Genomic DNA, 13,451 nt, shown 5'->3' with positions numbered 1-13,451 from the left:
AGTTTTTTTTTTCTTACAGAATTGAATTTTGTACAGATGGGTTTTTTTTTCCAGTTATTTTTCTAATCTCCTGAGCGTTTTGTACTGATATCTGTTACTCTTTGCATTGCAAAACAAAATGTAAATAAAGTTATTTTCATATCCTGAAGTGAATTTCCTGTGAAAACTGAACTGCAGGCTCAATCCATGATTTAACGAAGAACAGACGTGGTTATTAAAATGCAATTGAGATTCATCATTACCAAACTAAAGCAGAACAAAAACAAGATGGAAAGTCAGATTTCATTTGAATATACCTTATATATCGCTGGTTACTAATTGTACCTATGTAACCCTTTGAGCTGCTGCTACCTCTGGATGGATAACATTATACTTTATCAGAATTCCTAGCAGTATCCACACATTAGCCAGCTTCTGAGATTAAAACAAACCTTACTTTATTTTTACAGTTTAAAAACCAACCAATAAAAATTACTATTAAATACCATAATCACAGCCACTTTATAGAATGTCTGTTAAAGTGTACTTTGAGGTCACGAGGACCTTTTAAACTATGGGGTCTATTTATGAAAACATTTGTCTAGCTAATGGGCAGGTACATTTTTTCAGGGTGAACTGGACTTCTTTTCTGAACGAATGTTCTTTTCAAAGTAGTAGACAAATACCACATCATCTCCACTAGTTTGAGCTAAGGAGCATAGGAAATACATGCTGTATGTCTTTGTAGAGATGCACTGTAACAATTCCAGAGACCAGAGAGAAATTATTAGTAAATGTAACCAAAGGGGCCCTGGGGGAATCAGAAGTGGGTACCCTATATGCACAGCATTCAAGCTTCTGCCAACTGGGTCCCTGAAAAGGTGGTGAAAAGGCCCAGCATGCCCTTACCCAAAGTTGCTCCTGCTGCATGGGGAAGTATTTCCATTTAGGGCCACCAGCCTAACATATCTCATTAGTACTGACCCAGGAGACCAATACTGCTAAGCTACCCCCCCCCCCCCATTTACAATCCAGTACACCGCTATCTGGACTGCGTTAGGAGCTAGGCAATCTATGAACCCAAACTTACACTGGGTTATCAATGCTGCCAGCACTCCTGTTACACACAATAGGGCTCAGCTGTCAAAATGACAGCTGGTCCTGGCAGTTTCAGGTGCCCCTCTCTAGGTGCTGGCTACACGATCTAAAGCCTAGTACACAAGGGCCGAAATGTTGGGTGGCATCGATCAGTTCAATAGAAACCAGCCAAAATTCGGCCCGTTCGTACTGCAGCTGGTCAGACAGAAGCTGGCCAGCCAATGGCTGAGAGTGCTGACCAGTGTGTTCTGGCGGGGGGTGAGGAGTACCCCTGTCAGGACACAATAGCACAGCAGGAGAGATCGCTGTACTAACATTGCATGGTTAGTACAGTGGCTCCTCCGGAGCTGTCAGTATTTTTTCATTCAGCCCTGCTGGGTTGAACAAATTAAAAAAAAACAACTTGTAGTGTGTAGTAGGCTAGTGTGCCTTATAGGAAAGCTAGCCATGCTACACTGGAGTGTTCACAAAGCAATATATAGATTCTGTAATATTATGTGCAAAGGTAAACATTCATTGTATTAAAAAGTATTCATTATGACTTACCCCATTCTTATGCTAATCCTCAAGAGCAGATTGAGGAGGATAGATTTTTTTCAGTGCTATTCTGGTTTTCTTGTTATTTCTTTCCTTGCGTCTCTTCTCTTTCTTATTTGATGGCTGAGAAAATGAATAGTGATTACATTACAGGTGCACATTGTAAACTGAAGGCAATTTCTCTTTAATATTGTGGATCAGGGAGTAAGGCCCCATTCACACAGGTTTGATTTGTCATGCAATTTGACAGTTCCGCATCGCATGACAAGTCACACCCTATTGTCAGCAATGAAACCGTTGTAATTTCCGTGACTCCTGTTGCAGCGACTATGAAAAAGGCTCCTGCACTACTTTTTGTCAATTTCATTGCGATTTGCATAAACTTCTGTTAAAGAAAGTTGCAAGCCGCAATGAAATCAGAGGTACAAATCGCACTGATGTGCAGCTTTGAAATTGCGCTGAAGTAGCCTAATTTTAAAGATACACTAGTGCGAACCACGGCCATGGGAGGGTTATAACCCGTCAGATTTTTTTTTTTTTTTTGCCATCTGTGTCCCATTGGAGAGATTTTTCTTTACTTCCTGACCCGTAGGGTTTGATTTAATTAAACTTCTAGAGTGCAAAACCTGGTGCAGCTGTGCACGATAGCCAATCAGCTTCTAAATTCAGCTTGTTCAATTAAAGTGGTTGTAAAGCCTAAACATTTTTTACCTCAAGCCCCCGTTCACATGGGGCCAATTTCACATACAATTTGATATGTCAAATCAGAGCCTATTGCCCGCACTGGCACTGTTCAAATCAGTGCGTTGTCAACTTTGCGGCACCACACCAATTACCAGAAGTAGTTTCTGTAATACTTTTGCCAACTTCAGGGGGGATTTCAATAGAAATCTGTGCAGGAACCCGTACAGTTGTCAAATCGCCCTTGAACTCGCACTGACATGCGGGTTTGAAATTGTGCGAGCTCACAAGATTTCAAACTGGCCCTCAGTGTGAACCTGAGCCAATGCATTCCTTGCATTAAGGTATAAAATGTTTAGGTGTCAGCATCCACCCTCACCCTTCTTTTACTTACCTGAGCGATCATTTGATCCAGCACCATGCACGTCTGCAGCTTTTCTCCCTTCACTTTCGGGCCATTGGCTTCCAGTTCTGCCAATCAAAGCCAGTGATGAGGGAGCAGAGGGTGGGGCCAAGTGCCGCTTTCCATGGGGGCACTGGACAGAGGGGAGGGGCCTGGAGCAATTTCACAGAGCAGCCAAGTATAGAAATGTTTGTTATTTAAAAAAAAAAAATCAAAATTATCTTTACAATCACTTCAAGCTTTTACAAAAAAAAATAAAAATGGAAGCGGATTGGTTTCTATGCAGAACTGCACCAGATTTTGCACTCTTCTGTTTTAGTAAATCATCCCTATGGTGTCCCTATTGGAAAATTAAATTGCCCCTCTATTATTATCCTGGTGACAAATGGAGAAGGCGAATCTCTCTAATGAGGACACAGACAGCAAAAAAAAAAAAAAAAAAAAACTAACAGGTGTTCCAATCCCTCTCCACTGTATGTAAAAAAAAAAAAAAAAAAGGATGGCCTTTAAAAAGAAATGTGTTGCAAAAATGCCCTGTTATTAAAAGCACAATCTTCCTTTTATTTTATCTCTGGGAATCATATACATGTAATCAGCATGGTAGCCATACAACTTACAGTTTCAGAGTGACAATATTAACCCACCACCTATTAAAGCAGCAGGAGACATTGTCACCCTTTCATGCAGTCTACCATTGTGGGACTTCTGGCAGATGTCTAATGCCTCCTTTCCACTGAGCGGAATGGTTTGGGTCAGTACAGTTTGGAAGGGTAAGAATGGTCCGGACTATTCAGGTGAGCGTTTCCACTGCAAGTCGGACCGGGGGTTCCTTCTCCTATTATCTGGACTGAACGGCGACATGGTGTTTGTTTTGCACCTTCGTTTGATGTGAGCATTGACGTTTTCCTGTCTGCCAATCAGTGGAATGTATCGTGTGACGCCAGTAGCTCCGCCCCAGCCGTACCGTACCATTTCCTATGGCCCTACATCTGAAGGAGGATCAGGAATGGTGCAGTTTGGTTCGGGTGTATGGGCCACTTTCATATTGGAAACACTCAAAATAGCGTACCGTACCGAACCGACCCAAACCGATCCGCTCAGTGGAAACGAGGTATAAGTGCACATTATCAGGTGTGTGGTCTGATTGCTTTACACGCACATCATCCAGGCCCTCAATAAGGAGAAGTTGAGGATATTTGTTACAGAGAGATGTGAATGGGATGGGTAAAGAACTAGACTTCTTACTCCTCCTTAAAGTATAACTAAAGGCAACATTTTTTTGTGGAGTAGAGAGGAATTAGAACAACTCTCAAATTTTTTTATTGCTGCCTGTCACCATTGACAGGGATTCTAACTTCGCCCGGGCTTCCTTTCCGGGTACGTGGGATCTGGCTGTTTGAAAGGCTGAGCTGTGAGGACATAACACCACACGCATGCCACAGCACATCTCTTTCAACGGATGGCATGCCATTCATTAAGAGTGCAGTGCACATGTGACGGTGGCATGACCAGCTGCTACGAAACTAAAAATCTCCTAAATGGTGCACGTGTAGGAGATATTTACTGTACCTACAGGTAAGCCTCATTATAGGCTTACCTAGAGGTATAAACAACCGGACTTTACTACCGCTTTAAACCCGGGAGTGCAGTTGCTCAGAGCTGTATACATGGCACGGGCACAGAAAAAAACGTAAAAGACATGTTGCCAAGTGGGGCTACCACCAAAGTGACCCACTGAAGTAATGGGGCCTCCCAGGGACCCAGCAGGGATCCCTAGGCCTCAGAAAATGGGAAAGGCAGGAAGAGGGGTCCCTGGCAGGAGCCCCCACCAGGTACAGCCCCACCCCTACAGCTGATCTCCCGGTTGCCAGCGGCGCACCACTTCTGCCCCCATCGCCATCACAGTATCCTGCCCCCCACCCCAGGCGGTGGACCAGGCCACCCCACAGCCCCAGCGTCAGTAAAAGGGAGGGCGGATGGGGGGGGGGGTGATATGGCCCACAGTGACCACCAGACTGATGAGGGGGGTGCCTAACGGAAAGGAGGTGAACTCAGGGGGTCCGACCGTCCCATGGAGGGGCCATATCCACCCCAAAACCCCCAAGAGGGAGAAGGGGGACAGTCAATTACCATACCAGGAACCAGGCAGGCACCACTCCAGACAGAACCTCCTCTTCATCTAAATGGGGGGGGGGGGTCAGCCTGGAGGAACGCTGCCACTTGTGCCAAGACCCGGTCGTATGCGACCTCGTGAGGCGTTTAACTCCCAGGCCAACCCCTGTCCTGTGGGGCTATGTCGCGGCTGATCTAGCGTGGAGCTGAGCTCTGCACACGCACACGCTGGGCAGACTGCATCTAGATTTTTCAGCCTGTCACCCAGTCCAGCAGTTGATTGTAGATCTCACAAGAAAAAAAACAGGAGAAAAAATTCCATCTACCAAAAAAGAAAAAAATTGCCAGGACCAGAGATCCCAGCAAGGAACTAGGTACTTACTCCTGACTAGCCTATAGCTGAGAGAGGGAGTATACCCCCTGGGACTGCCCCATAGGCGTAGTGTCTTACTCCTAGGGGGCAGTATAACCCAATGGGTAAGAAGATCAGGAGCGGTGTCCGTCAATGAACGAAAGAGAAATGCTGTTTTTTCTTTTTTGTTTTGTTTTTTCCTTACACCTAATTAGGTATTCACCACAGTACAGGAAAATGAGGAGTGCAACTGCGCTTGTAAAGTCCACCGTCTTTTTGTCTTTGGTAAAGCCACCGCAATGTCCTTTTTTACCATATTTTTCTGTTCACTGAAGCAAAAGATTTTCATGTATAGTTGTTTCTTAAAAACAGGTATTCTGGGCTCCGCAGGACTAACTGTGTCATTGCAGGTCCATCACACCTTGTCAGAGCAATCCATCATTTCACACCAAGGCACTGCCATTCCCAGGGTTGCTGATAGGGGGGGGGGGGGGCACCAGTCCTCCTGTAGGGGGCCCGGGCACACAGGGGGGCCCCAACAGCACAGGGAATCTGTTCAGTTGGGCAGAGGGGCAATTACAGAAGGAAGCCCTGTGCAGCAACTGAAAGCCAGTTTCTCCCCCTCCTGCCAGCTTTCAGCTACTGCAGGGAGAGATACAGACACAGGGCATGGCTCCTGTAATTGCTTTTCTGACACCAATCCCCCTCCCCATTCTGCCTGCTTCTGGTCCCCCTCTCTCCATGTGCCCCCATTTAATTTGCCCCCCCAAGCGCTGCAGGCTTCCCTGTCCTGTAAACAAATTGTAAAAAATATATATATATATATATATATATATAAACAATTAAGCATTGTAATAAATTAATAAAAAAAAATGTAAAATAAAATAATTGTAAACATTTTTAAATAATGTATAATTTTTTTTTTTAATGTAAAAAACTATTAGTTAGGCTGTGTGGGGCCCTGTGATTTCTAACAGCAGTCCTGGCCATTCCTGTTCTAAGCTCCTGGGAGACCACCAGCCCGGGGCCCATTGTCCATCACAGCCCGGGGCCCATTGTCCATCACAGCCCGGGGCCCATTGTCCACCACAGCCCAGGGCCCATTGTCCACCACAGCCCGGGGCCCATTGTCCACCACAGCCCGGGGCCCATTGTCCACCACAGCCCAGATGGGCCACTACAATGTACTAGGTTCCCCACTCACCTCACGACTCACAGCTGTTACCTCAGGATTTCCCGCCTTCCAGCTCCTGTACTGGGAGTGGCTGAGAGGACACCTGCAGCTGGCTGCTCACTCCCCACAGGTAACCAATCCCAGGACACAGAGTCCAGGAGGTTTCCCAGAATCACCCAGGCAGACTCTGCTATCTACAAACAACAACCCTCCTCTCTTCCTCATTTGGCTATGAGACAGGATAACTGTAGTAAGTATTAGGTTTTTTTTTTTTTTTTTTTAAGTAGAAATATAGAAAAAAACTTTTTAAAAAATGTTGGATATAGTAAGGGAGTGTTATAACAACTCTGTTGTGTCCCATTGGAGAGATTTCCCTTCATTTCTTGTCCTATAACCAAAGGAGGAAGTGAATGGAAATTACTCCTAAAATGAGGGAACCCTGGATGTCTCCAGGGTCAACAGAACTAGTGTCTCCATTGGAAGATTTCCCATCTATTACTGTTCTGGTGACAACTCAGAATTTGGGATTTTCATTCACTTTTTGGTAATAATGGTAAACAAGACAAATAGAGAGGGTGAGTCTCCCTAACGGGGACACAGACAGCAATAAAAGCTGACAGGTGTACTAACCTCTCTCCACTCTATCAAAAATTTTAAAAAATAAAATAAAATTGGCCTTTGGGTAAATAAAACACCAGGGTGATCAAATACCTCATGCAGAATAAGGGAGGGTTTAAAAATGACCTAGGGGGGCCTTATACTCAAATATGCTCCCCCCCCCCCCCCAATTCGGCTTTGGGACACGGAGGGAGCTTGTGACATGTCAAATATTGATCTCTGGGATTGAGTGAAATGCATTGGTGTCAATGACAAAGGTGAAATGAAAGCAGTGTTGGGCATTTTATGGGTACAATGGGCTTTAACCTGTTTGCTGCCAGACCCGTTTCTTCACACACACACACACATTTAACCACTTAGGGACCAGGCCTATTTCTGACATTTGCTGTTCACAAGTTAAAATCAGTATTTTTTGCTAGAAAATTACTTAGAACTCCCAAACGTTATATATATATATATATATATATATATATATATATATATTTTTTTTTTTTAGCAGGGACCTTAGAGAATAAAATGGAGATCATTGCAATGCTTTATATTTGCATTATATTTATATTATATTTGTATTTGCACAGTGGTCTTATAAACGCACTTTTTTTTTTTTTTTTTATATATATAAATACACTTTTTTAAAATTAAAAAATAAGAAAAAACAGTAAAGTTAGCCCAATTGTTTTTCTATAATGTGAAAGATAATGTTACAGAGTAAACTTATACCTAACATGTCATGCTTTAAAATTGTGCACGCTCGTGGAACGGTGACAAACATTTTTACCTAAAAAAAATCTCCATAGGCGACGCTTTAAAAATTTATACAGGTTACCAGTTTAGGGTTACAGAGGAGGTCTAGGGGCTAGAATTATTTTGCTCGCTTTAATGATTGCGGCAACACCTCACATGTGTGGTTTGAACACCGTTTACATATGTGTGCGCCACTTGCTTATGCGCTCGCTTCTGTGTGCAAACTCAGAGGGGCGGGGCGTTTTAAATTTTTTTATTTTATTTATTTTTACACTGTCCCTTCAAAAAAAATAAAACATTTTGATCACTTTTATTCCTATTACAAGGAATGTAAACATCTCTTGTAATAGAAATAAGCAGGACAGGTCCTCTTTAATGTGAGAGCTGGAACCAAAAAGACCTCAGATCTCACATCTACACTTGAAAAAAAAAAAAGAAAATAGGCAAATCTGCCGCTGGGACCACTTTTATGTTAACCACTTCTGGACCAAGCCCATTTCTGGCACATGTTGTTTACAAGTTAAATTCTGTATTTTAGCTAGAAAATTACTTAGAACCCCCAAACATTATATATAATATATTTTATTATTATAGCAAAGACTCTGGAGAATAAAATGGCGGTCGTTGCAATATTTTTTGTCGCACGGTATTTGCGCAGCGGTCTTTCAAACGCTGTTGTTTTGGGAAAAAATATATTTCATTGCATTTAAAAAAAAAAACTAAACAGTAAAGTTAGCCAATTTTTTTTGTATATTGTGAAAGATGATGTCATGCTGAGTAAATAGATACCCAACATGTTACGGTTTAAAATTGCGCACACCCTCTGAATGGCGAGAAACTACCGTCAATAAAAATTTCCAAAGGCGATGCTTTAAAAATTTTTAACGGTTACCAGTTTAGAGGTACAGAGTAGCTCTTTTCTTTTTTAATTATTGCTTCCGTTCTGGCGATCGTGCCAATACCTCACATGTGTGGTTTGAACAGTGCTTTTGTTTGCGGGCGTGACTTCCGTATAGGTTTTCTTTCGTACACAAGCTCACGGCGACGGGGGCGCTTTAAAATCTTTTTTTTTTCCTATTTTATTTAATTTTAGCACAGGTTTTTAAAAAACAAAAAATAATCTGATCACTTTTAGACCCCGTTCACCCTGGGGCGACCTGTCAGGCGACCTGGTCGCCTGCCAGGTCGCCGTAGGTCGTCTGCCATAGAGAAGCTGTGGACCCATTCTAATAGGAGCGACACAAGTCGCTCCGACTTAGAAAAAGGGTCCAGAGCTTCTTTGGGGCGACCTGGAGCGACCTGCATTGACTTCAATGTTATGAAGTCCGTGCCGGCCGCTCTGAGGTCGCGGTGCGAGCTGCGTGCCGCGACCTGTGAGGTCGCCCCTGCAAGTGGGATCGCCCCAGTGTGAACGGGGTCTTATTGTTGTCACAAGCAATGTAACATCCCTTGTGACAGCAATAGGCAGTGACAGGTACTCTTTATGGAGGGAACAGGGGTCAAAAAGACCCCAGACCCCTCCACTGCACTTCAATGTATTCAAAATGCCGAAAATGCATTTTTGAATACAGACAGTTTTTTTTAAATTCGGCGCCTTTAGCCACCAAGTAACCCGGACGTGACATCATGAACGTCGCTTCCGGGTTAAATCATCGGAGACCCCATCATAGCTGAATCCGGCTTTGTCGGGACTCCAACCAGCCGGTGAAGGTGTCGGCTGGTTGCTCGGGTCTCCCGGTGGGACAGGAGACCCAGGCAGAGCCGCAGGAGGCGGCAGGAGGGGGGCATCCCCTCCTGCTCGCTGGGGTAACGGCCGAGCAGCTCCCGAGCCGCATCGGCCATTACCACCTGAAAGCCAACCGCCAGGTCTAAAAAATGGTACCGGGATGAAGCTTCTAGCTGCAGGCATTACCCCGGTACAGCCACTTCTTACAGCCGACGTAGGGCTACGTCGATTTGTGGAAAGTGGTTAAAGAGGACCGCCCGCCGCATAGAGGAATACTCGGATTATGGCAGCTATCTGCTGCCATAACCCCAGAATTTAACATCAAAGTAGCAACGTAAATACGCAGTGGGCAGTCCAGAAGTGGTTAAAGTGATTGTAAAGTCTTGTTTTTTTTCTATTAAAATAAAAAGCATGTTATACTTACCTGTTCTGTGCAGAGCAGCTCAGATCCTCCTCTTCTTGGGTCCCTGGCTGGAGGTCTTGGCCCCTCCCTCCTGTTGAGTGCCCCCACAGCAAGCAGCTTGCTATGGGGACACCCAAGCCGAGCCACGGCTCCCTGTGTCTATTCAGAGCCATGGTTTGGCCCCATCCCCTCTCTCTCCTGATTGGCTAACTTTGACTTTGATTGACAGCAGCAGGAGCCAATGGGGCTGCTGCTGTGTCTAAGATGAACAGGAGGGAGAGTCCCAGATGGCTGAGACAATTGTGTACATTGCTGGATAGAGGTGGGCTAGGTAAGTATTAAAAGGGGCTGATGGGGGCTGCTGCACACAGAAGAAGATTTAATGCATAAACTACATTAACCACTTAAGCCCCGGAGGATTTGGCTGCTAAACGACCAGAGGGTATTTTGCGATTCGGCACTGCGTGACTTTAACGGACAATTGCGCGGTCGTGCGACGCTGTACCTAAACGAATTTGGCGTCCTTTTTTTCCCACAAACAGAGCTTTCTTTTGGCGGTATTTGATCACCTGTGCGATTTTTTGATCACGAGCTATAAACAAAAAAAGAGCGTAAATTTTGCAAAAATAGCAATATTTTTCCCTTTTTTTTTATATGAAATTCCCCCCAAAAAAAATGTAAAAATCTAAATTTTTTAATATTTTCGGCCAATTTGTTTTATGCTACCTATGTTTGGTAAAAAAAAAAAAAATCGCAAAAAGCGTATTTTGATTGGTTTGCGCAAAAGTTATTGCGTTTACTAACAAAGGGAAAGATTTTTGTCATTTTTGTTGTTTTTTTTTTAACGCGTAATGGCGGCGATCTGCGATTTTTTTTGCGGTACTGCGACATTGCGGCGGACAGATCGGACCCTTGACTGACATTTTTGACACTTTTGGGGTTACCAGTGACATTTCTACAGTAATCAGTGCTATATATATGCACTGTTACTGTAAAAATACACTGGTAGTGAAGGGGTTAACTTTATTTGAGAGGGAGGGGCTGTGTGTGTCCCTAGGGGCGTGATTCTAACTGTGATTGGCTGTGGCTTCAACTGTATGCAGAGTGATCAATGGATCTACATAGTAGATCCATGTGATCATCTCTCATACAGAGAGGAGAATGACAGGCAGCTTGTTTACACAAGCTGCCTGACTTTCTCCCTCTCCCCCGCCGATCGCAGAGTGGCCGGCGGCGATCGGGTCCGCCGGTCACACGCGCGGGGGGGTCCGTGACCACGCGGGAGCGGGAGCGCGCCTCCGGCGGCGCGCGCTCGCTCCCTAAACCCTCACAGGCTAGCGACGTAGACCTACGTCACTTTGCCTGTGAGGGGCTGACCGCCGCCGTAGATAGTCGTGCGGCGGTCGGCAAGTGGTTAAGATAAAAAATCTTCTGCCTTTACAACCACTTTAAAAAATAATTTTAGGCCTGAATATTAGTTAAAACCCTCAAACCATATATACTTATGTGTGCCAGCATAGAGGGTGGGCCTTAATGTCTACACATCACACATATGCCTCAGTAAGGGACAAGGTTTCTGTGCTGAGAGCATGCTCACTGCGTATTCCGAGCACAGTGACCGAGCTGTCTTAGACAGCTCCTGGTTTCTCTTTATGCTTAGGAGTCAGCAGGATGGGCTACCAATCATGTAACAGCCCCACAGATTACAGTGATCACATGATCTAACCCTCCTCCTGGCACTAAAGGCTAAGTTTCCTTTTTTTTTCCTATGTACCAATATTCCGTTGTAAATTCCAGCTTCCCTATGTACCAATATGCCAATAATATTCCAGCTTCCTTGTTTATCATTATTCCATTAAAAATGCCAGCTTCACAATGTATTGTTATTCCATTAAAGACTTGCCCCCTGCCCACCGGAGCGGTGCGGCTCTCATTCTGGGAGGACATCATATGACCGCGCCCCAGAACGGACTGCTTTCTCGCAGACACGGGGGCCTGCATCGCGGTGATCGTGGCCGCACCGTGTTCCTAGGGCACGGCGCGACCCCGATCTTGGTAAAGAGCCAATGACTTGCCTCTTTAACCATGTGATCAGCTTAGTATAATCACAGCCGGTCACATGTAAATGAGGAAGTGCCATTTATCGGCGCTCCTCGCCTCACACTGTCAGAGTGTGTGGCGAGGAGAGACAATCAGCGGCTCCTCCTCAAAGGGGAGTCTAGAACAGGTAATCAGGGCACTAATCATCAGTGCCCTGATTAGAGTAAAGTAAAAATAGTGCCCATAAGTCACCCCAACCAATGCCCATCAGCGTCCACAATCAGTGTCCATAGTGCTGCCAGTCAGTGCCCATCAGTGCCACTTATCAGTGCCACCTATCAGTGCGGAATATTAGTGCCTCATCAGTGCCACCTCATCAGCACACATCAGTGAAGGAGAAAAATTACTTTTTTACAAAATTTACTGACAGAAAATAAGAAAAACTTTTTTTTTTTTTTCAAAATTTTCTGTCTTTTTCTTTTTGTAAAAAAAATAAAAACCCAGAGGCGATTAAATACCACCAAAAGAAAGCTCTATTTGTGTGAAAGAAATTATAAAAATTTAATTTGAATACAGTGTAGCATGACCGCGCAATTGTCATCCAAAATGTGACAGCACTGAAAGCTGAATATTGGGCAGGAAGGGGGTGAAAGTGGCCTGTACTGAAGTGGTTAAAAATGCCAGCTTCCCTTTGTACCGATATTCCATTAAACATTTCAGCTTCCCTATATAGCAATATTCCATTAAACATTTCAGCTTCCCTATATAGCAATATTCCATTAAGGCCCCTTTCACACTTATGCGACGCGATTTTGCGACGTGATTTTGACGCGATTTTGAAAGCTATGGCTTTGGCTCAAAACGCAATCAAGTCGTGGCAAAGTAGTGCAGGAACTACTTTGAAGTCGGTGCGACTTCAAAACGCACTGATATGAATGGGGCTCATTGAAAATAATGGAAAACTTGTCATGCGATTTTGCGGTCCAAAATCGCGGGACAAGTCGCACTAGTGTGAAAGGGGCCTTAAGTTCCAGCTTCCCTATGTACCAATGTTCCATTAAACATTCCAGCTTCGCTATGTACCAATGTTCCATTAAAAGTTCCAGCTTCCCTATGTACCAATGTTCCATGAACGAATGTACTTCTTTTGTAGAAAAGAAAAAGCGTTCTATTTCTCTTAGACCTGGACTCACCTCAGTGTCCTGTTGAAAACTCCTCCATTAGCCATCCTGAGTTCGGTATTTAGGACAGGAGAACCAATGGAAGGAAGTAGTTCACCAGTGCTTCTCCTTCTCCAGGAGATCCCTCCCATCTCTGCAGGTGCATGCATTCCCAATGCAATCAGCAATCACCGTTCTCACTAAATATTTAGCCATCTATTTTTTTTTTTTCTATCTTACATAGATTGTATAGATTCATGAGCTGAGAAATCACAGCCTAAGTGCACAGAGTATGTCCAGGTAGTCTAAAAAGCTCACCATACAATCTGATTGCACAATCCCCTTTAGATCTACCATCAACTATGTAGTGCCTTATTGGATACAGAGAAATTGGATAGATAGGGGTGTCCTCCTATTATGAAGT

Source organism: Pelophylax lessonae (genome assembly GCF_965119305.1).
Source record: "Pelophylax lessonae genome assembly, chromosome: 12".
NCBI classification, from domain to species: Eukaryota; Metazoa; Chordata; class Amphibia; order Anura; family Ranidae; genus Pelophylax; species Pelophylax lessonae.
This window is presented reverse-complemented; position numbering follows the sequence as displayed.